The following is a 13497-nucleotide window of genomic DNA, read 5'->3' on the forward strand; positions in this document are numbered from 1 at the left end:
TGGGGTTGGGCAGCCAGGCTCCGACACTGTGCATAAGGCGAAAGCAACTGAACACTAAGAAAGAGACACGGAGTGGTCCAAATAATATGAAATCTGAGCACATTAATATTTCTGTCAATGCAACCAAGAGTGTTATGGCATATGTGTCTCTAGGAATGACAGAAGCTATTACTGAAATGAGATTAGAATCTTTTAGAAATATCAACAGAGGCATTAGAGTTGGTAACATTCCCATCTGTAATAGATGACTGATGCTAGACGATCAACATAGTAGGGAGAACAGCATACAAAATTACAGACTAGATTATTTTGTTCTTTATTGATTTTTCCCTTAGGAGTTTTAGATTAGCTGTCAAATCAATTAGTTTTCCTCAATCCCAAGTATAATATATTTGTGGTTGTTTTTTTTTTTTTTTTTTTTCCCAGGGAGAAGTGGGTTATGTCTGGGTTTCCTTCTATGGATTATGACCAGCAGGGTGTAAATTGATTGGCCAAATAAATGGGCACATGGGCTGCAAAAGTGATGCCCAGGGTTGGGGTGGAGGTGCTTCTTCTGTCTCATCTGCCCAGCATTGGTCAGGGCTGTCTTGCTTCTCAGCTGGGTAAGTGCAATGTCACTTTTGTGTTCCAGTTGTACAAATCCCTTAAGAGGAAAAATGTAGCAGGAGGATATTTTAAAACTGAAGTCTGTTTACCTTATCATCCCCAACCTCTAATGGTTCAAGCAGCATCAAGAACTGGCTAAAATACTGCCTGTAGGGAGGGCTGATACCCAAGAAAAAGTTAAATTTCTCACTTTGGAGCTCCTATGTAGATTTGGGTAGATCTAAAGCAAGGAAAAATAGTTTCAAAAACCATGCCTTTTATTGCAAGAGCCACGTATTTAAAATAGAAGAATTATTTGACTTCCTTGGCTTTACATGTAGAAGTGGTCAGGCCTGGAAGATTCAAAACACAGTATAGCCAGGACACATGGGTAAAGTAAGCAGAGAGACTGAAGAGAACTCTAAGAAAGGCTCAAAGGGAGATGCTAGAAATTAAAACCACTGTAGCAGAATGAAGAAGGCCTTGATGGTCTCACTAGCATGGCTGAGGAAAGAATCAGTGAACTTGAAGATCTGTCAACACGCAAACTTCAAAAATTAAAATGTGAAGAGAAAGAAGAATGAAAAAATGGTCGGGGGGAAATATCCAGAAATTGTGGGACAATTACAAAAGGTGTCTTAAGTATAATGAGAATACCAGAAAGAGAAGAAAGAAAGGGACAGAAAAAAAATACTTGGAGTCATACTGGCCAAGAATTTTCTGAAACAGGGACCAAACCACAGATCTAGAAAGCTCAGAGAACACCCACCATGATAAATACCAAACCCCCCCCCCCCAAAACAAAAAGCAAACAAACAAAAAAAACCCTACACCTAGGCATACCATATTCAAAATGCAAAACAATCAAAGACAAACAAAATCTTGAAAGCAGCCAGAGGAGAAAATAACTTCCCCTCTTCATGAGGAAATACGGACAAGAAAGACATGAGACTGCGCTCCACAAATCAAAGAAGCAAGAAGTGAGTGGAATGAAGTATTCAAAGTGTGAAAAGAAAAAACTACCCGCCAAACTAGAGTTCTGTGTCCAGTAAAATTATTCTTCAGAAGTAAAGGAGAGTAAAGGAGAAATAAAAACTTTCTCAGACAAATAAAAACGTAGGGAATGTGTTACTAGGAGATCTGCCTTGTAAAATATGTTGAAAGAAATTCTTCAGAGAGAAGAAAAATGGTAGAGGTTAAAACCTGGACCTACAGAAAGAGCAGAAAAACATTAGGGAAAGAATACATGAAGGTAAAATAAAATATTTTATTTTTCTTATTCTTAATTGATTTAACAGACAACAGTTTGTTCACAATAATAATAGTGACAATGTGTTTGGAGATTATAGTTTATCTGTAAGTGAAAAAAATGACAGTGGTGCTATAAGGGACAGAAGGAAAGAATTGAGAATACTCTGTTATAAAGCACTTGTCCTACCCAGGAAGGAACACAGTGTTATTTGAAAGTGGACTTTGATTAGTTATAAATGCATGTTGCAAACTTGAGGGCAACCACTGAAAAACAAACAAACCAGACCCCACAGTTACATATACCATAAGCCAGAAAGTAAGAGGGAGACTGTGTGAGGACACTGGGATTCAGTATCTGAGGACGGTCTGATCAAAGGAGGAAGAAAGAGGGGGATTCACAGGCACACTCTTCGGTTGCCGAGAAGTGGCCCCATCCCAGGTGTGGCTGGAGATGACAGAACCCCAGAAAGAAATACCAGACAAGCTGAGAGGATTCGAAAATAGAAGGCATCCTGTTCTAATTTGCCACGTGCAGTCTGGGTGGCTGCGAGCTTTGGAGAGAAATTCCCACATGGCATCTGAGCGATAGCAAGGCGACTGCTGAAGCAAGCCAACAGGTGGGTACGAGGGCAGCTCTGAGTCCCTCCACCTGCCACATGGCCCGAGCAAAGAGGCTGGGTATTCAGAGCCACCCAGAGTAGCCTCACAGGTGCATGGAATTTTTAACCGGAGGCCATGGAGAGAGTGTAGTCATAAGCAGCGAGAGCTTCTGCTCAATTTTAGTTTCTGTTTCCTCCCAACTGCAGGGTGTGGCCTCTCTCTCCTTCATGATCTCTCTCTCTGTGTGTCTCCCTTCAGAATTCAGCTCTTACTGTTAAAAGCCTAATCTTCTCCATGACTCCCAAGACTAACTGCAGAGTTGAGAGGATCTGATTAGCTTAGCTTATTCCTGAGCAGAGATCGAGCAATTTCACAGGCCACTTGCCAGCCTGTGGACTGCTTGCTCTCAAGTCAGTCAGTTGGACCTGGTGGAGCTGGACACAGGACAACTAGGTGGAGAACAGCTCTGTCCAGGATGCTCCTGTGGTCCTTCAGGAAGAGCTGCGTGCATATGCATGACTGGGACATTATGCTGCACACCAGCAATTGACACACTGTAACTGACTATACTTCAATTAAAAAAAAAAAAAAAGTGCTGTGTGCAAAGTGGTCTCCCTGAGAAAAGGCACAATAGTTGACCTTGACTCATCTGATGATAGATGGATTTTAGATAGATATCAAAGCAAACTTCATCTGTAGTCAATAAACTACGGTAAAAGGAAATCATAGGTACAGAACAAAAATGTAGAGAGGTTTTGAAGCTATGGTGGTAGTACTTTTCTTTTTTTTTTATCCAGCAGACATTTATTAACCATCTTGGAGGAACAAAAATGAACAGAGCAGGGTTGGGGTGGGTATAGCTCAGTGGCAGAGCGCATGCTTAGCATGCACGAGGTCCTGGGTTCAATCCCCAGGGTCGTACTTTTCTTTATCCTTTCTGCATCATTCCTTACACAATTCATGTCAATATTAATGGTAACAGAAGCTAACACTTGCTAAACACTTACTATGTGTTTGGCATTTTGTTAGATGCTTCATATAAAATAATTCATTTCATTCCACAACAACTCTGAGAGGTGGGCACTGATGTCCCGTACCACTAGTGAGGAAACTGAGTCTGAGAAGCTTAGTAATTGATACATATAACTTTTCTGCTTATACGAAGCAATGTTTGCACATATTTTTTTTTTCTCACGAAATGCCTTTGGTTGAATTTGGCAACAAATTTATTTGCAAGAGAAAGATAAAAGGGTAATTTAGAGATAAGAAGAGAAACTAAACTAAGAAGGAAAAAAAGCCTATGAGAAGCTGATTCTAAATGTAGTACTTTAATAAAAACAAATTTTGATTAGTTTTTTTTTTTTTTTGCAAAAAACCTAAGGAATCCTAGGAAGCTTTCACAAACTTAAGCCTCTGTGAGGTGTGATATTCTTTAAATCTTGATCTGTAAGAGGAAGGAGTTCATTGGGGAACAGAAAAGTTGGGTTTTTTGGGGGTTTTTTTGCTTGGTTTTGCAACTTATTTCCTGCAGAATGTTGACTAAGTTCCCTCATTTTCTGGCATTACAGTCACCATCACCAACAGGCCCTAATCAAATGCTTTCTGAATATGGAATCATAGACAGGAAGAGACTTGTAATTTAGATGAGCAAGTCTGAGTCGTTAGCCTGAGGACCAGAGACAAAGCACTATGCACGTTATGCGACAAAGATGCAAGAGTGAGAGAGTGCTCGTGAGGCCTCAAGGAACCCGCTAATGAAGGTACTGAGCACATAAGTACAATGCACGACCTGCTATATTGGAGAGAAAGGGCAGGGGTGTGTGTGTAGAAGAACCTCTCAAACTCCAAGATGGCTTTGGAGATACACAGAACTGAGTTGGCAGTCTTGTTTTGTCACTTAACCCTGTGACCTAGGACAGCCTGAGTCTCAGCTTCTCTATGTATATAACACATAAGTATCGAATGCCTACATTCTATGCTATTGTAGGTGCATCACCGTACAGAGCACCCAGCACAGTGACTGATAGATAGCAGTTGGTCAATATACGTTAGCTTCCTTGACTGGCTATCCAACTTCCATAGGTGACAGTATCCAGGAGGTTCCTGGCATAGTGATCTTTGTAGATGAGGGTCCGGAAATCATCCATCTGTGAGGACTCTAGACCCCTGTCGTCCCCGAAGACACCCCTCAATACTTAAACTAAATGTCTGCCATGTCATTTGCAACTTCACACCTTGGATTTATGTATTTTCTTATCCTCTTCAGTTCTCCTTCTCATAATATTCTTCTGCTTTTTGGATTTCTTTAGCAGGGAATGGTACTGACCTTTATCTAGGGGCTCAACACAAAATCAGGGAATCAAGGTTGCCTCCCGAGGCTATCATTTTGATGAAAGGAATTGGAGTATGAAGTTATAAAGGAAAGGCTGCCACCAGGTTGCCCTACCAGAGATTCACTCTGTTCTCTGAAGAACCTGGATCCAGTCCCCCTGCCGCTGAGCCTGTCACAAGCTCCCAAGTCACCGCGGAAGTCTCAAGGAGCTATTCTGAAGACCTTCAAAGACGCATTTTACAGCTCAGCTCCATTGTATGACCGAATTAATGGAAACGGCCAAATGTTTCCTTCCCCCTCCTTTCTATGCGGTTCCCCTAGACCTCCTGGCCTCTCCATGCCCTCTGCTGCACGCAGGAACAGAAGCTGCCTCCCGGAGCAGATCTGCAAAGGAGTCTTCTGGCTGAGGCCACCTGAGGTCAAGAAACCCCACAGCTGTCAGCTCACAGTTACAGTCTAAGGAGATGCGAAGCCAGAGGCTCCCACTCCGTCAACCTCCTCACCAACATTTCAGCTGAACAATAACCACAATTGATAGAAGAAAGAACAAAGCAACTTCCCAAATCTTTCTTTCTTTCTTTCTTTCTTTTTTTTGCCCAGTATGCAATGCTTCCTGTTTCTCTAGTAATGAAAAACGTGTTCATCTGTCAAACGGAAAGCTGCCCCACTGCCTTAGGTGCAGAGCCCTTCAATCACAGCAGCTGCTGCGACCAGACTGAGAGCCAAGCTCCTCGTTTGTTTTGGCTAACGCTGAGGAATCAGTTTAGGCATCCCCTAGAACAAAATGGCGCACGGGAACGGAGCCAAGCTGCGGAAGAGAAGCCGCAAAGTTGCAACAGATTATTTGTCTGCTGAAACAGAAGGAGAAAGATACCAAAACCTGGATGCATTTGAGCCCAGCCCCCCTAACATATTCTCTATCTGCAACACAGATGATTCCCTCTAATATCATTCAACAGGTGCTAAACTGTAGCTTTTCTGAAGATTAATTGTTGTAGCCTTGGCAACAGAGACTTGGGGAGTAACAGGGCGTCTCCCAGAAGGCTTAGTCTATTTCCACTGGGTACTGGGTATCTCTATATAGGGTGCTTGTTAATGGTAATCAGAATAAGTCTGTCCTTTACTTAACTCATTTTCAAGAACTAAAACACAGTAAGCACCCAATAAATATGGGTTATATGGTTTATTTGTTGAACTAAATTGCTTAAATGTGCTTAAATGTATATAACACGTCCATCTTTGAATTTCATTTACGAGGTCTGAATAGGTATGTTCATTTTTGGCAACTGACCAGCACTGTTTAAAAGCTCCATCGCCATTTCTGTTTTCACCCATTGGAGACAAAGACCAAGAATACACAGGCATAAATTATTTAGTTGGGTCATGAAGCCAAACCCACTTCGTGGCTCAGTTGGTCCAGCTAGCTGAGAAAAGAGTGGAGCTTGGAAACATGATTATGACTTCACTTTTTTTCCCCAGATTTATCAGAAAAATGACTTGGACTTCCACTTGAATATTGGAAATCTGATTAGAGAAGGGGGAACAATGAAGCCAAACTGTAATCAGGACAGAAGTGGAATTAAATGGAAATCTCTGGAAACCTACATGCCGCAACAACTCTGATGGCGCACCTCGAGTCTGGACAGCTTTTCCAGGACTAGTCTCCTATGGGTCAGCCTGCTCTGTGTAGTCTTGTGTCTCAGGAAATACCTAAATCAGGTACCCCTCTAGGACAAGATAAACTGGTACCCAGCAGTTGTGGGTGTCGCAGTGGTCTGCTGCCTGAGTGTCCAAGTCTTAGATTAAGGTGGTGATGGAGGAGTCAATGAGTGGATCATCTCTAAAGCCTGGAGTGTGTCCTGTTCGCACTGAGATACTGGCTGGGAAACTGAGGGCAGGCGAATCCTTCACTGTAAGTCAGTAGTTAGAACTACCCTGAGTGCCTCTCTCCCCAAACCGCAGTGCTGGGTGGGTTGAAGACATCAGAGGAACAGCCTCCTCTGTAGAGTCCCAGATGAGAGGACCAGTGTCCTTGCTCTATTGCTAGAGGCGGCCAGCTCTGTTCAGACCCTCCCTGGAGGAGGAGAGAATTAAACTGCCTTTGCCTCGCCCTGTACAGCTCAGGCTTATATCCCCAAGCCCCATGTTCCTTTCACATTATTTCAACAGTAAAATCGTCAATTTATTTTGTTTGGCACGTTGTGTTCCCCACACAAACTGATCTGATAACATTTGGTTGAAATTATTAAATTGAGCAAAATATTGGAGCAGGGTTGTTTCGTTCTGTGGTGCTAGAGAGTTCGATCAAAATGACTTTCATTTCATATCGCTTACTTCTGCTTTCCTACCATATACTGTGGCATCTAGCTTTAAATGAAAATAGTTAAACATCCAGGTAGTATGACTCTATCTTATCAATATTAGATTTGGGAACATCAGAATAATAAAATAAAGGGTTTTTTAAAAAAAATCTCCAGATGGATACTTGGCATCATGTAGCCATGTAGGGTAACACTTTAAGAATTAACATTATTGGAGCAGAAATAGAAGAATGATATGACTCTTCAGCATAAATGTGACATTTATGTCAAATAAGCATTGGATTGAAATAAACCAATTTCCAAAAGCCTATTGCACTTAACAGAAAATTCTGCATAATGTATGCAAACCTGTGACATTGCCCCATAAGCCAAACTCTTTGAATTGCTACTGAAGATTTCAATCCAACCCAACCCACTGCATTAGATATACATATGTATATGTGTATAAAAATCTGAAACCTCTGAGACAAAAGGTCTTAAGCAACATAGCAGGTGTCAACTTTGCATTAAGACAATGGTGGGAACTCTAAGTCAGAATAGTACACACTTAAACCAATTTGTTCCAGTGAAATAGATTCAAGTATCAAATGCTTAATCAAAGAGAGACACGTAATGTCTTTCCTGTGGAAGGCTGTCCCTGCTTACTTTCCCTCCTTTAAGTATGCCCTGGCATCCCCAAGTATTTCCTTAAGACTGAAGCTTAGCTATCTGTGGTATGGGGACAGGACTGGGAAGAACTTGACCCAGTTTCTTCAGGGATTAGGTCTTGGACTCCTGAAAAGCGTATTTAAAGTGGCTTACAAACGGGTGAGAATTCTTGCCTGACATTTGAGATTGAAAACCCGTGATGGGAATCAGTTTAGACTCTAAAGCCACAACTCAAGACTATTAACACTAGGTCCTCATCTTAATCACCAGGCAAGAACTGCATGTGAATTTAGTGCCGCAGTGCGTGGCCACATGGAATTAAGTTTAAAATGTTGGAAAACATCTATTAGCATTGAATACCACGTTTAGAGGAAAGTCTTGCTAAATAGACCACACAGAACCCTGCAACAGGACTCAACTGTAAAAGCACTGTGATGACCACGGCCCCCTCCCCACGTGGGAGCTCCTTGGCCCTTGGAGCGTGATGTATTATAACGACCGCTAGGTTTCATTATCAGGAAACTCTGGTTGAGACTTGACCCTACCCATGCTAAACTCTCAAGAAAGTGACCTTGAGGGATGTCAACAGCCCTGAAGCTTCACGTACTAAGACAGTGGTTCTCAAACTTTTCTGCATCCGAACCCCTTTATATTCTTAAAATTACCGAGAGCCCCAAAGAATTTTGGTTTATGTGGATTATATCTATCACCATTACACTTACTGGAAATTAAAACTAAGCGTTAGCATTATTGCTTCATTTAAAAATAACAGCAATGAACCCATCACAGGCTACCATAAAACACTTTTGGAGAAATAATTACATTTTGCAAAAAAAAAACCAAAAAACTAGAGAGAAGAACATTATTTAACAGTTTTGCAGATCTTATCATTTAATAGAACACAGCAAGAGCCTCAAATGTGCGACTGCAGTCAACATTCAACGTAGTGACATCACACTTCATGCTGTCTCTAGGAAATGCTAATGTTGGTTCAAAGAGACACATTTTACTATTACTATGAAAATAGTTTGGACCTCATGGACTGCCTGCAAAAGGGACCACCAGGGGTCCCCAAACCGCTCTTTGAGAGCTACATCCTCACAAGTTTAACGGAGGATACCAACGACAGCAATATTAACGGCAGCTACTGTTACTTAAATCCTTGCCCCATGCCTGTCTCTAAGGGGTTTTCATAGAGCATCTCATTTTAATCCTTGTAGCAACCCCATGAGGTAGAGATTATACAGCCTTGTTTTCATTTTCCAGGTGAGAAAACTGAAGCAGAAACAAGTAAAGTGATCCTCCCAAGATCTTATTGCTCATAAATGGAGAGTCAGGATAGGAACCCAGGTCCAGTCCTGTTATAAGATCAACAACAGTAGTGGTGCTGGTGGTATGAAGAGTATTTAGCATTTATGAAGAATTGCCTGGGTAAAATGCTGGCTACCATGCACTACTTTATCTCGTTTTGCCCTCACACCAGATCTACGATATACTTAGTATCATTCCCATCATTTTATCAATAAGGAGACTGACCCTTAACCAAGGTCATACTTAGTATATAGGAAAATTATATAAACTCTCTGACAAGAAAGTTTTGAAATTTAAATAGGAAATTATGCTAACATTAGGTGAGGTGGTCTGGTGCTTCATTTAACAGGCACCATGGCAGAATGAGATACGGGTATTTCTGCAGAAGTGAATTTTCCAGAATAGCTCATCTTTACGACTTTGTGAGCCTGAATGTTTCAAGCGTAACTCACTGAAGGAAGGAATCATTATGAACATCAGCTTTGATGCTGTGTCTCCCTTTGGAGATGCACTGGCATCCACTGAGGTGGGTCAGGTGGGTTATTTCCTTATGAAATAATCCAAGGATGCTTAAATGTTGTACATGGGTTTTCTTATTGGAGATTGTAGATTTTGACTTTCAAGTTTGACTTTTCAATTTCAATTTTTTTTCTCTCTTCTCCTTGTCAAACCAACAGTAATTTTTTCTCAAAGGAACCCTTGTGCTTGTGTCTAGCCATCTCTCTTTTGGTGACCTTTTAACATATTGCTCATATGCTATCCTCTTAAGAAATGAGGCAACCAAGTTTGCTTGTCTGTTGTGCAAAATAAGAGCAAAATCTATCTGAGTTTATGGACCCCTGACATCTGTTCTGATGGCACCAAATGCTTCCTTGGCTCACTTCCAGCTGATTGGCCCCACCCAGATAAATGAGGAGACTTGAACAGGCATTGTTCTTAGAAGTGAGACGTAACTACAAGATCACACCTTTTGATGGTTTGGAAGTTTTAATGCCATTTATTACAAGGACAATTTGTTTGGGGGCTTTCTTTTCATGTATTTTTACATTGAGAGCTCAGCTCTTAACTACACTTTTTAAAATCCTTTAGAGGAAACCAAATATGCCTTGTTCCAATTCCAATAAGGTTGCTTTGAATATTTTGAACTTGTAGTCATGGTTGAGACGACCTAATTTAAAACACATTTGGAAACTCAACTGAGCCTAACCTAGGTAGTTTCAACGTTTTCTCATAGGAGTTCACTTTTTTCTTGTTATTTTTTGTCTAAATTCATGCCCCAATGTTCTGTTCCACTCTAGTTAAGAGATATATCCAAGAAAAAAATAGAAAAGCCATCAAAATTATATTAGAAAGTGGGAGGGAGGAAGAAGAAAAAAGAAGAGAAGAAAAAGAAACACTAACCATCATTTCACTGGACTAAACTCAGTTCAATAAACAATGGGAGGAGGTGCTAAGGACGAATCTACGGGACAGACATGCAAATTCCTCTCATCACATTCATAATAAAGTTCAAATTCTAGGATCTGTCTCCTGCCTACCCGCTAGGCTCTTCTCCTGCTCTTGGCCTTATACGCTCCAGTCCTCCTACAACCATATTGTGGACCCCCTTCAAGTCCCTACATGTGTGGCTCCTCTGTTCTGAATGTCCCTTTGACCTTCATTTTTTCAGTTTGTCAGGCAAATTCTTAATGAACCATCCTTTAAAATTCAGCAGACATGTGACCACTTCTGAGAAAGTTCTCTCTCTTCTCCAGTTGGATGTCACCACTTCCATCTTTACACCCCTATTTTACCTTCTGGAGTATTCTTCTCACAAAAAGACATTAGTTTGTTTGCATGTTTGCTTCTCCACTAATTTGCAAGTTCTTAAAAAAAAGTTTCTGCATCCTTACTGCTGTTGTGATGCTGGACTCATAAAAGGCAGAGGATACATACAGATTAAGTTTAAATTTGAGTTATAAGAGAGTTCCTGCTCCCTAGGAACTCATGAACTAGTGGTGATTAAGATTCATGCATTTGAAACTCCAGCACAAGACGAGCTATCACAAATGTTCTAATAGTGTGAATATATTGACTCTTTAATCAGATTATCTATGAAAAGTTTATACAACTTGGGTCTTGACTTGAGAGGCATGTCTGCTAATATCAAAACTCCAGCCAACTCAGAAATAAATCTTTACATATACGGTCAAATATTTTTGACAAAGTTGCCAAGACCATTCAGTGGGGAAAGGACAGTCTTTTCAACAAATGATGTTGGGAAAACTAGATATCCACATGCAAAAGAATGAAGTTGAACTCTTACCTTATACAGTATATAAAAATTAATCTAAGATGGAATGAAGACCTAAACGTAAAAGCTAAAGACATAAAACTCTTAGAAGTAAACACAGCAGAAAAGCTTCACAACGTTGGACTTGGCGACGATTTCTTGGCTAGGACACCAAAAACACAAGCAATAGCAATAAGAAAAACAGAGAAACTGGACTATATTAAAATCAAAAGTTTTTGTGCATTATAGGTCACTATCAACAGACTGAAAAGGCAACTCATGGAATAGGAAAAAACATTTGCAAATCTTACATCTGATAAGGGGGTAATATCTAGACTCTAGAAAGAACTCCTACAACTCAATGACAACAAAAAACAAACAATCCATTTTAAAAAATGGGCAAAGGACTTGAACAGAGATTTCTCTAAAGGAGACACCCAACTGACCAATAAGCACACACAAGATGTTCAACATCACTAGGAAAATGCAAACCAAAACCACAAGGAGATTCCACTTCACACCCATCAGGATGGCTACTATTGAAACAAACACACACACACACACACACACACACACACAAAGAGAGACAAAAAGCATTGGCAAGGATGTGGGGAAATTGGAACTATTATGCACTGCTGGTGGGAATTCAAAATGGCGCAGCCACTACAAAACACAGTATGGTTGCTCCTCCAAAAATTAAAAACAGAGCTACTATCACATGACTCAACAATGCCATCTGGGGATATATATATCCAAAAGAAGAGAAACCAAGAAGCCAGGAACTTGAACAGATATTTGTCTGTTCATGTTCATAGCAGCATTATTCACAACAGCCAAAAGGTGGAAGAAACGCGTGTTCCTCAGCAGACGAATGGATAAACAGAATTATATCAATCAAATATTACTCAGTCTTAAAAAGGAAGAAAATTCTGGCGCATGCTACAACACGGATGAACGCTGAGGACATTATTCTAAGCGAAATAAGCCACTCAAAAGGACAAATACACGATGGTCCCACTTACCTGAGACACCTAGAGAAGCCTGATTCATAGCGTCAGGAGGAGGCAGTTGTTGGTCCCTGGAGGGAGGGAAAATGGGGAGTTACTGTTTAGTGAATGCAGAGTCTCAGGGGGGAAGATGAAACCGTTCTGGAGATGGACGGTGATAATGGATAAGTGAACATACTTAATATCACAGAACTGCTCTCTTAAAAATGGTTAAAACGGTCAACTGCAGTGTTATCTATATTTTACAACAATTTGAGAAAACTGAGAAGAGAACCAGCCCAAGCAGCCCCAGCCCTGCTGCTGGCACTCCACCGTTCACCTGCTACGGGCTGGAGGCAGGAACGCGCTGAGGAGTCTGATCACGGCCTGGCTTCGGTTTAACTGCGTTAAGTGAGACGGAGGGAAAGGAATCAACTGGGTGCCGCCACGCTGGAGGGCGGCTGACGGAGCCCAGCAGAGGGCCCAGGCCTGTGCGGGGCCCTGGACGCACCGCCGTTTCCCCGCGGAGAGCGGGCAGGCGCTGGGTGCCCGGCCTCGCCGCCCTCGGGAGAGGACCCTGGGGCGCAGCGCGGCTCCCGCCTCTCCTCCCGGGCTCCGGGGCGCCTGCGCTCACCGCCCGCCTTAAAGGTTATCACTCCTCAGACTAAAGGAAAAAATTCGGGACTGAAAAGAAAGGCTCACCTTCCCCCTTCCCAGCGAGCCTCCTTCCCCCTTCTCCCTCCACCCAAGAAACTCAACGAGCCCCTGGCTCAGGGCGTTCTCTCCGCCCCATCATCAGCCCCTAAGGGGGCGCAGGTGCGGGAGCGGCCCATCCGGGACGTGCGTGGGGGGGGGGGGGGGGTGGCGGGCACCAACATTCCTGAGACATTCAAGCCCTCAGACCCACCTCTCTTCATGCGCCAAGGAGTTTTTGGTTCTATGAGGGGGTCAGCAAACGTCTCCTGTAAAGGGCCAGATAATAAATATTGTAGATTTCGTAGGCGGTAGAGCCTCTTTCAAAACTATTCAGTTTTACTCTTACAGTAAAAAAGTGGCAGAGACGACGCACAAATGGAAGTACCTGTGTTCCAATAAAACTTTATTGGTGGAGATTAAATTTCCAATTTTATATAGTTTTAACTTCTCTCAAAATATTATTAAAATTTTTCTCATTGTTGACATTTTCTCATC

At 41.8% G+C, this 13497-nt stretch overlaps 1 long non-coding RNA gene across 1 annotated transcript in view; it reads right to left on the reverse strand.

Moving 5' to 3' along the window:
* Window positions 1–13497, reverse strand: part of LOC105097560 (uncharacterized) — a 205126-nt gene that overhangs the window by 162456 nt on the left and 29173 nt on the right. Inside the window, exon 2 of the long non-coding RNA XR_010378935.1 lies at window positions 12343–12398. This is a non-coding gene — a long non-coding RNA (uncharacterized LOC105097560). The remainder of the gene's footprint in view (window positions 1–12342; window positions 12399–13497) is intronic.

Source organism: Camelus dromedarius, chromosome 34 (genome assembly GCF_036321535.1).
Source record: "Camelus dromedarius isolate mCamDro1 chromosome 34, mCamDro1.pat, whole genome shotgun sequence".
Lineage (NCBI taxonomy): Eukaryota > Metazoa > Chordata > Mammalia > Artiodactyla > Camelidae > Camelus > Camelus dromedarius.